Source organism: Ostrea edulis, chromosome 5 (assembly GCF_947568905.1).
Source record: "Ostrea edulis chromosome 5, xbOstEdul1.1, whole genome shotgun sequence".
Lineage (NCBI taxonomy): Eukaryota > Metazoa > Mollusca > Bivalvia > Ostreida > Ostreidae > Ostrea > Ostrea edulis.
In genome coordinates this window covers 62,054,304-62,064,316 of record NC_079168.1, presented here as the reverse complement: position 1 = coordinate 62,064,316, position 10,013 = coordinate 62,054,304, and the positions used below count along the sequence as shown (strand labels likewise).

The following is a 10,013-nucleotide window of genomic DNA, read 5'->3' as shown; positions in this document are numbered from 1 at the left end:
ATGTAAGAAAATGCATAGTGATGTAGAGCAGGAAAGCCTTCACGAAATTTCACGATCTCCAGGGTAGGGGTTCTGAACCCAGGGTGGGACCAAACTTGTTATATAGTGTTTATGTGTAAATCACTTACTGTATATACTCACCTATAGGTCGGTTCGCCTATAAGTCGGTTTTATATTTTGTTGGCTACTTTAGAGGGATTTGCCATTGACCCGCTTATACATACATACATATCCTCTCTGGGCCCTATGCACTCTTGAGGCCGGCCAACATCCCTCGCCATCTTCACCTGTCTGCTGCCACGACTTCAGCTCTCTGCCAAGTGGTCCATCCGAGATTGTTCCTTTCGTTTTCAACTGTCCTTCGCCAGGTATTCCTTGGTCTTCCAGTTCTCCTCTTCCCTTCTGGCGTCCATGTTAGTGCAATCTTTATATTTCTGTTGTTGTTCCTTCGCAGAACATGGCCAATCCATCTCCATCTACGGACTTTGATGCTGATTGACAATGGTATGGTATTTGTCCGTCTATAGAGATCATCATTTGAGATCTTCTCTGGCCAGTAGGTGTTGAGTATTCTACGAAGGCATTTGCGCTGGAAGGTTCTAATCTTTCCTCATCTTTTTTAGTTGTTTGCCATAACTCTGCACAGTACAGGAGGACAGATATTACACTGGTGTTGAAGAGGCACAGTTTAGTATCAGTTTTGAATTTAGATGACTTCCAGATCTTGTTTAGTGCACTGAAGGCTGATTTTGCAAGCCCGAGTCTTCTGGTTATATCAAATTCGGTGCCACCAGTTTTGTCCATAGTAGCTCCAAGGTATAAGAAGGAATCGGTGTCTTCTACTTCCTTGTTATCGATTTTCACTTTTTGATTGGTTTTGCAGTTCATTCTCATTGTCATTGTTTTCTTGGCATTGATGTTTAGGCCGGTGTATTTGGCTACTGTGTGCAGTCTTTCAGTCTTTTCTTGCAAATCAGCGAATCGGCTGGATAATAAGGCGAGGTCATCAGCATAGTCGAGATCTTCCAGTCTGCTGGTGAATTTCCATCTGATGCCTCGATTTCTGTTGTTTGTATTTCTCATTATCCAGTCAACAATAATAATGAAAAGGAATCCTGACATGACACAGCCTTGTTTGACCCCAGATTTTACCTCGAACCAGTCCGATGTTTTGCCATCTTCTAGCACGCAGCATCTGCTTCCATCATACATGTTCTTTATGATATTGATGAATGTTTCTGGTTTGCCATAGTACGTGTTTTAGTATCATCCACATTTTCTCTTGAATGATGCTGTCGAAGGCCTTCTTGAAATCTATAAAATTAATATACAGAGGGGCGTTCCATTCCTGGCATTGTTCTAGGATGTTTCTTAGAATGTAAACTTGCTCTGTTGTGCCCCTCCCACTACGGAAGGCAGCCTGCTTGTCTCTCAGTTCTTCCTCAACACCTTCCCTAATTCTATCAATGGTGATTCTGGAGAAGACCTTGGATGGTACCGACAGCAGGGAAATTCCTCTATAGTTGTCACACAGAGTCAAGTCCCCTTTTTTTGGTAATTTGACAATCAATGATCGTTTCCAATCCAATGGCACTTCCTTTTCATCTATAATTCTATTGAACAGTTTAAGTAGATGTTTGGTCGAGGTTCCAATGCTTTCCTTAATAAGTTCTGGATTAATGTTGTCTGTGCCTGGACTTTTTCTGGTTTTAAGTTTCTTAATAGCTTTTTTGATTTCATCTACTGTTATATGTGAGGTGTTGATTGTCTCGATAGTGGGAGAACTAGCTATTTGGCAGTCTTCTGGTAATCTTGTATTCTCTGCAGGAACATTTAACACTTCTTCAAAATGCTCCTTCCATCTGTTCAGTGTCTCTTCTTGTATTAACCCTTGTCCTGCCAGATATGCTATAGATAACAGCATCTGTGGCTGCCTCACTGATAAGAAGTTCCAACTGCTGGCTGTGCCAGGCTGATTTGTAATCTTTTATCAAATTACACTTGCTGCAGATAATTGTAATTTACACCCTTTTCTAATCATTTTTGCTGATAACAATGTTTGCAAATTTTTTTCAGAAATAAACAAAGAAAAACATTGTGAAGAAAAATTTCTGATATTTACTTTTATTAAAAAGTTATAATGCATTAAAGGGAAAAGTCAGGAAAATATAATTATAATTCATAGATAATTGTCCTTAATTAATCAATTCTAACAAAATTTACTCATTTTCATGTTTAGAAATTCATTCTATATTTATTCATTCTGATACTTTTAAAATCTTACCACAATATAACAATCATAAATGTCTTAAACATCAAAATAGAGATTGTCATAGAACTGAAAATCACACATCTTAAATACTTAAATACTTAAATACTCTGGGTCATCACATGTGGTCATGGAAGTAATCCTTTCAATAAAAACACTACAATTCCTTTAAAAATTTAAAATGAATAAGTCCACATATTTAGTCCGAATCATCAGACTTCACATTTTGGCCCCGATATCTTTGAATTGCCTGTTTGTAGTCCTTTTTCGTGTGATATAGTTCAAAACAGGGGTCTACACACAATCCAACATCACATGTTCTGCACTCGTAGGAGGAACATACAGTTTTGCGTCCATCTCCTACAGATTTTCTTTTACCAGTTGTTATGGAACATACAGGGCATGTTCTTAATGGTTTGGATTTTTGACCTTCCTTTTGTTTTATTTTGGAAAGGAAGTGACATCCAGTCAGTCGCTCCATATCTCTGGGGTTTGCAGCCCCCCTTACAATAATTGGTTGATGGCTGGTCTCACCAACAAGGGCCTTTACAACCTCTCTGCGAAATAGTCTGTGCAACACAGGTTTCTTTCCCCATTTTGCACAATGTTCTTTATATAACAGGTAGGCATTCAGGGTGGCCATCATGAGGAGGTGAAAGAATACCTTCTTCCACCACTTCAGAGTTCTGCGCTTGAAGGTAGGGTACGTGATCATCTGATCACACCAATCAACCGCTCCCATGTATTTGTCATACGCCAAAATACATGCGGGTCTTTGAATGGGATCTCCTGATGTACGATCCACTCTCCCTGGAACTTCTACAAATGAAGCGTCGTGTATCGTTGTACACATGTGGACATCCCGTTTATCTTTCCACTTCAAAAGTTGCAGCGTGCCATTTGTCATTGCGACACTTTCGCCTTTTTTCAGCTTTACAGTTTTTAAATCAGCTGGGACACCCTTCCTATTCACACGCAATGTTCCACATGCACCTGTCTGTTGCTGATACAAGTCGTGGAACAAGACAGGTGATGTATAATAATTGTCCACAAATAATTTGTGACCTTTTCCCAGATAAGGGTTTATAAATCTCATAACTAGATCGTAGATTTTTCCTTTTTGGGAGGGATTTTCTGACGTTCCATGGTACAGCTCAAGCTGGGAGCAATAGCCATTGCTAGAGTCGCAGAGCATGAATAGCTTTACGCCAAACTTGTCGGGTTTGTTGGGCATGTATACACGGAATGAAAGATTCCCTCTCCAAGCTATCATGCCTTCATCAATGGCTAAATTTTCCCCAGGATAGTACAGGTCATTAAACTTGGTCTTGAAATGGTCATATACTCTTCTTATTTTGAAAATTGGATCATAGCCGTCCTGTCCGCATGCTACCTGATTGTCATTGTTGTTTAGATGAAACAATGACAACATCAGTAGAAATTTGTTCCTTGGCATGGTTTTTCCGAAGAAAGGAGTCTCCAGCATCTCATCTTTACTCCAGTAATCCTGTATATCATGATGCTGGACCAGTCCCATACCGATTACCATCGCTATGAATCTCTTCATGTCATCAGATGTTGCGTTCACCCACTTACGAAATCTTGACTGAGGTTTCAAGTTTTGGCCTTGTGGTGAATTGAAGAAATCTTGGGCATATTTGTTTGTTTCTTGCACAAGAATATTGTCAATAAAATCATCTGTAATATACAGTTTAAAAAAATCGATCATGTCTGCATGTTCAGGGATCTCAACATTGATTATTTTCTCACCTCGGAAACGCAAGTTACGAACGTCCATGTTTCCTTGCACCCAAGTGTCTTCAAAATCAGTTGTTCCTTCGTCATTTTCGAGCTCATCTACATCGAATCCTAAAAATTCCTCATCGGAATCATCCATAAATACTTCTCTAAATAAATCTCTGTTTTCAGGATCTACTTGCTGTAAAATCGCATTTCCATCGAGTACATCGTCAACGACCTCCATTTTGAATCTATGCATTAAACAAAGACGCGGTTTCAGTTTACAAATGCTATTTTTACAAAGGTATTCCCTTAAAACTAGCCAATGAAATCAAATATCTCAAAGGAAACTATTCTATTTTTAATATTTCGGCTCGGAGTGAATGGAATCCCGTTATTTCATTGGTTATATCGGGTAGAATACGTCATGTGTTTAAAGTCGATATAGTGACGACCGGCACTGAATGTAAAGCATGGCTGGGCTCAAAATATCGACGACCGGCAGCGAGAGCGCTTATCTCGGGGCCTCACTTTATCGACGACCTGCAGGACAAGGGTTAAGAGTGTGCCATCTTTAGATCTTACTCCGGTAGCTTTGTTTCGTTTGTTATTAGTTATTTGTTTGGTAAGTTGATATATCTCACTTAACCTGTTCTGTGATGCTGCTTCCTCTGCCTTGAAGGCTATGTCTTCAAGCCATTTCCTTCTATCAGCTCTAGCTTTGCGCTTGACCTCCTTATCTTTCTCCTGATATTGCTCTCTCTTTCGTTCTTTAATTCTTTCAGAGCTAGCTTGATTAATTTATTGTTTTATTTTCCTTCTTTCTTCTATTGCTGTTATTGTGGTATCTTGAATCCACTCTTTCTGTTTTCGTTTCTTATACCCAAGGATGTTTTCAGCACTCTCGTTGTATGCATTTGATATTTTTGTCCAATGACTGTCTACGGAGTCTTCGTTTTCACTTAAATTCTGAAAGCGATTTTTCAAATCCAATTGGAATGCCCTACATACAGTGTGAGACTTCAGCTTGTTGATATCATATGCTTTTTGTATGCTCTTACTTTGTTTTCTGTTCAGTTTTAGTTTCACTTTGCAGACAACTAGATGGTGATCGCTGTTTGCGTCTGCCCCTCTCATCGCTCTTACATCCTGCAATGATTTTTTATATCTACCATTAATGATGATGTGGTCCATTTGGTTCTTATCCCTGCCATTTGGTGACTCCCATGTGTACTTATGTATGTCTTTGTGCTTGAAAAGTGTTCCACCTATTACACAGTTGTTAAGTGCACAAAATTCTGCAAGTCTAGCTCCATTTTCATTCACAATTCCAACTCCATTGCAGCCCATTACTCTTTCCCAACCAGTATTAGATGTTTCGAATTTGGCATTTGCGTCACCCATGATGATAATCATATCATGCTTTGACCTGCTTATAAGTTGGTATTACTTTTTTCAAGAATCAGTTGACAATTTATAACGTTTTCAACTCTGTTTCAAACAATATTTTGTGAAATGCGGTGATATTTATTCATTTTCTCAACAAATCAATTTCAAGAACATACACTTAAGATGAATAAAATTATCAAGATCTGTAAATACTTGTACTTTATGCATATAATCATAGAATACATGAACAATATAATATGTCCAGTCAACATTAATCATAATAATCGTCGGAGTGCGAAGTTGTTAAAAAAATACTCTACATTACGCTGTCCAGAAAAATGCTTATCTTCTTGGGACTCGCCTATAAGTCGGATATAGAGTTTTGGACCAATTTTTAACTCCCAAAAATCCGACTTATAGGCGAGTATATACGGTAAATATAAACATCTTCCTTTGTGCTATTGATACTAAATTGAAACTAAATGGATAGAGCATGTGTAGGTAGTCTTTTACCAAAATTGTAAATTTGATGATCCCCAGAGTAAGGGTTCTGCCCCAGGGTGGGGCCAAACTTAGTATATACAGGTAACTCTCGAATTATCGCCACTCAATTCATCGCCATTTTCATTATAACGCCACATTTTTCTAGGAACATTTTTCCTGTTACTTAAAACTCTCGTTAAAATGCCAAATTCGCTATCGCCATTTGCCACAGTGTTTTCATTACAAAAGTCTTATTTCAACATGTTAATTATTTCGATAAATCGCCATGGGTGCACGTGGTCAGTGAAGCAGTAAATTGGTCATTATCAATCTCCGGCGTACACCTGGACAGAAGGATCCAAGTAATTGTTGCATTGAATAAACAAGAAAAATACTCGAGATGAACTGTAGTCAAGTTGTTTATACATCAAAGAAACACATTTCAATTTAGCTATGGCTTCGCCACGAAAGAGGGTCCTGTAAATTTCGATGAGAAAAAGCAAATCATTACGTACCAAGGACATCATCAAAAATGTACCCATCAGGATATTGCAAATTATTTTTCTGTTTTATGGGAAAAGGCTATATAAAAAGAAGGACAGTGGGCGACATGTTAGCAGCAAAGGATCACTCACTTACATAATTATTGTAAATAGAGGAAAGATAACTCTTACATATAAAAGAACGGTAACTCTATTTCTTCAAGATGGCAGTAATTCAATTCATCGCCAAATTCGTTATAATGCCATAATTTCATAAGAACAAAAGGTGGCGGTTTATCGAGAGTTGACTGTAGTATTTATTTGCTGATACTATATAAAATCTAAATGCATACTTAGGAATAGCAAAAAAGGATGTATAAAACATGGTGAATTTCATAACCCAGGGTTATGACTTCAGGATGAGTCCAAATTAGTCATATCTTTTGATGTTTTAATGTTAATTCACCTATTATTTAAAGCCTTTCATCAGTGTATGCACTTTTGGGGGCAGTGAAGTTTTAAGAACACATTTTGTTTTATACTGTTGCTGAACATTAGAATTTAGCTTAGATATTCAGAACAGGAAATTATTTTTAGATTTCATAGCCCATGGAAATAGTGATACTTTTTCACTAGTATTCAGGTGACCGATAAGGCCTGTGGGCCTCTTGTTTTTACCTTGCTACTCTAGCAATTTTGAAAATGTATTCATGGTAAATGTGTATAAACATAATTTTGAAGATCTTCTTCAGATAAATCTGCAATGAAAGGCATTTGACCAGTGGATCCATGTGTCAAGTTTGTTTATTGGTTGTGACTGTGACAAAGATGTTACTATTAAGGTTATAGCCAATAAGAGCTGGGGCAATGGAACCCTGGAAGATGCCCTTCCTGCACTTACAGTATTTTTAGGTCACCTGAATCACCCAGGTGAGTAATTGCCGTTAGTCTTCGTAATTGGTCTTCTCCGTGTGTTGTCCGTTAACAATTCTACATTTTCAACTTCTTGAAACTTCATGGCCAATTGTAATACAATTTATTATGTGAAGCATCTCAAGGATAAGAGGAATATAAATTGTGAAATTCATGGCCCCTTGGTCAGAAGTTCAGGTCCTATGGCCAGGAAATTCATGGCCCTTGGGTCAGGGGTTCAGGCCCTAAGGTGGGGCCAAAATGACCATAGAGTGAAAATGTATTAGATCTTAGAAAATCTATAGAAATTATTATGATGTCCATGAAGCTATCTACCTAAATTGTGAAATTCATGGCTCCTGGCCTTAGGGCAGGGTAAATATGTCCATATACTAGTAGTGAAATGTAAAGATAAATCATGACATAATATAACTCTCAATAGCTGGGCCCCGAAGATCGGGGGGGGGGGGGTATTCTTTCCGTGGGTATCAACATTTTTTACCCTGTGACCTTAACCTTGGAGTTTGACCTTCTTTTTATACACCCGTCATTAGACGGGACATAATTAAGTTATGACTCTGTCCGTGCATCCGTTCAGCTGGCTGTCCATGCCGGGACATGTTTTCCAGACTTTTTTCCATAACAGATGTATGTACAACTTTGAAATTTGGTCACAATATCTCCCTCAAGAATTGTAAGAGTGAGTTTGCATTTCAGCTGGATTGGTCCATCGTTGACCTACTTTAGGGCTATAAGTAGGTCAAACAGTTTTCCGGACTTTTTTTGTTACAGATACAGATATTGCCCTGAAATTTACACATAAGCTTCCTATTAGAGAAATACAAGTTCAGTTTGCATTTCGGCTGGATTGGTCTATCCGTCCGTGACCTACATTAAGACTAAAAGTAGGTCAAATAGTTTTCCGGGCTTTTTTTCATTACAGATACAGATATTGCCATGATATTTAGTCATAGGGTTCCTCTCAGAGGAATACAAGTTCAGTTTGCATTTCAGCTAGATTGGTCCACCCTTGAACTACTTTTTGGAAAAAATAGGTCAAACAGTTTGCCGGGCTTTTTTTCATTATAGATACAGATATTGCCCTGATAATTATTCAAAGGCTTCCTCTCAGAGGAATACAAGATCAGTTTGCATTTCAGCTGGATTGGTCCACCCTTGACCTACTTTTTGGAAAAAATAGGTCAAACAGTTTGCTGGGCTTTTTTTCATTATGGATACAGATATTGCACTGATATTTATTCAAAGGCTTTCTCTCAGAGGAATACAAGATCAGTTTGCATTTCAGCTAGATTGGTCCATCCTTGACCTACTTTTGGACTAAAAATAGCTCAGACAATTTTCCGGACTTTTTTTCATTATGGATACAGATATTGCCCTGAAATTTAGTCAGAGGCTTCCTCTTGGAGGAATACAAGTTCAGTTTGCATTTCAGCAGGATTGGTCCACCCTTGACCTACTTTTTGGAAAAAATTAGGTCAAACAGTTTTCTGGGCTCGAAGGGACTTTAGGTTTGCGCTCTGTCGGTCTGTCCGTCAATCCAGTTTTCCGCACTTTTTTCTCTGTTCTTGCAGATATTTATTTTCTATTTGTTGTGTCGCTTTGCCATAACAAGTTACAGATAAAGTTCGTATTTCGTCTCGGTCCGTTGATTTTTCACTTCGTTATGGCCCTTGGACTTAGAAAAATAGCATAAATTATCAGTTTTCCGGACTTTTTTTGGTTGTGCTAGCAGATATTCATTTGATATTTGGTACATTGCTTTGTCATAATACGTTACAGTTTGAATTTGGTCTTGGTCCGTTGATTTTTCACTTAGTTATGGCCCTTGGACTTGGAAAAATGGCATGAATTATCAGTTTTCTGGACTTTTTTTGGTTGTGCTTCCAGATATTCATTTGATATTTGGTACATTGCTTTGCCATAACAAGTTACAGATCAAGTTTGAATTTGGTCTCGGTCAGTTGATTTTTTACTTAATTATGGCTCTTGGACTTAGAAAAATGGCATGAATTATCAGTTTTCCAGACTGTTTTTGGTTGTGCTTGCAGATATTCATTTGATATTTGGTACATTGCCATAACAAGTTACAGATCAAGTTCGAATTTCATCTTGGTCCATTGATTTTCCATGAAGTTATATGGCCCTTGGATGCAGAAAAATAGTATGAATTCTCTGTAGATAAGAATTAAGAATACTACACTCTTAAAACTTCTAACATAGTAATACAACAATATAGCTAAATTATTAATGATCATCTACATGTCGCAGTTTATTGACTTGGTTAAAGACCTAAACCTAATTATGAATTTGTCTTTTTTCTTGGTCTAGTCTCTACTCGAATAGTAGTTGATTTCCAACCATTCCTATCCTGGTTCCCCAATTTTCCCTTTTACCATAACCTACATAATGAACTTTGAATATTTTTGTGGTACAGTAATTTTTGCAACCAGTAGGGGACTATGTATTGCCATGCAATACTCTCAGAATCCTTGTTTTCATTACAGATACAGATATTGCCCTGATATTTAGTCAAAGGCTTCCTCCCAGAGGAATACAAGTTCAGTTTACATTTCAGGTGGATTGACCCATCCTTGACCTACTTTTGGACTAAAAATAGGTCAGACAGTTTTCCTGGCTTTTTTTCATTACGGATACAGATATTGCCCTGATATTTAATCAAAGGCTCACTGGCTGAAGGGCGTATATATTGTACCATT

The 10,013-nt window shown here is 37.8% G+C and overlaps 1 protein-coding gene across 7 annotated transcripts in view; it reads left to right on the top strand.

The window, feature by feature from the left end:
• The window catches only part of LOC125648853 (phosphofurin acidic cluster sorting protein 2-like), a 328,050-nt gene that overhangs the window by 304,507 nt on the left and 13,530 nt on the right, over positions 1–10,013 (top strand). The window contains exon 21 of one of the 7 annotated variants that reach the window (XR_008802948.1): positions 7,116–7,293. The exons of the other annotated variants lie outside the window; for them this stretch is intronic. The gene's annotated coding sequence lies outside the window, so the exon portion shown is untranslated. The remainder of the gene's footprint in view (positions 1–7,115; positions 7,294–10,013) is intronic. 7 annotated transcript variants of the gene reach the window in all.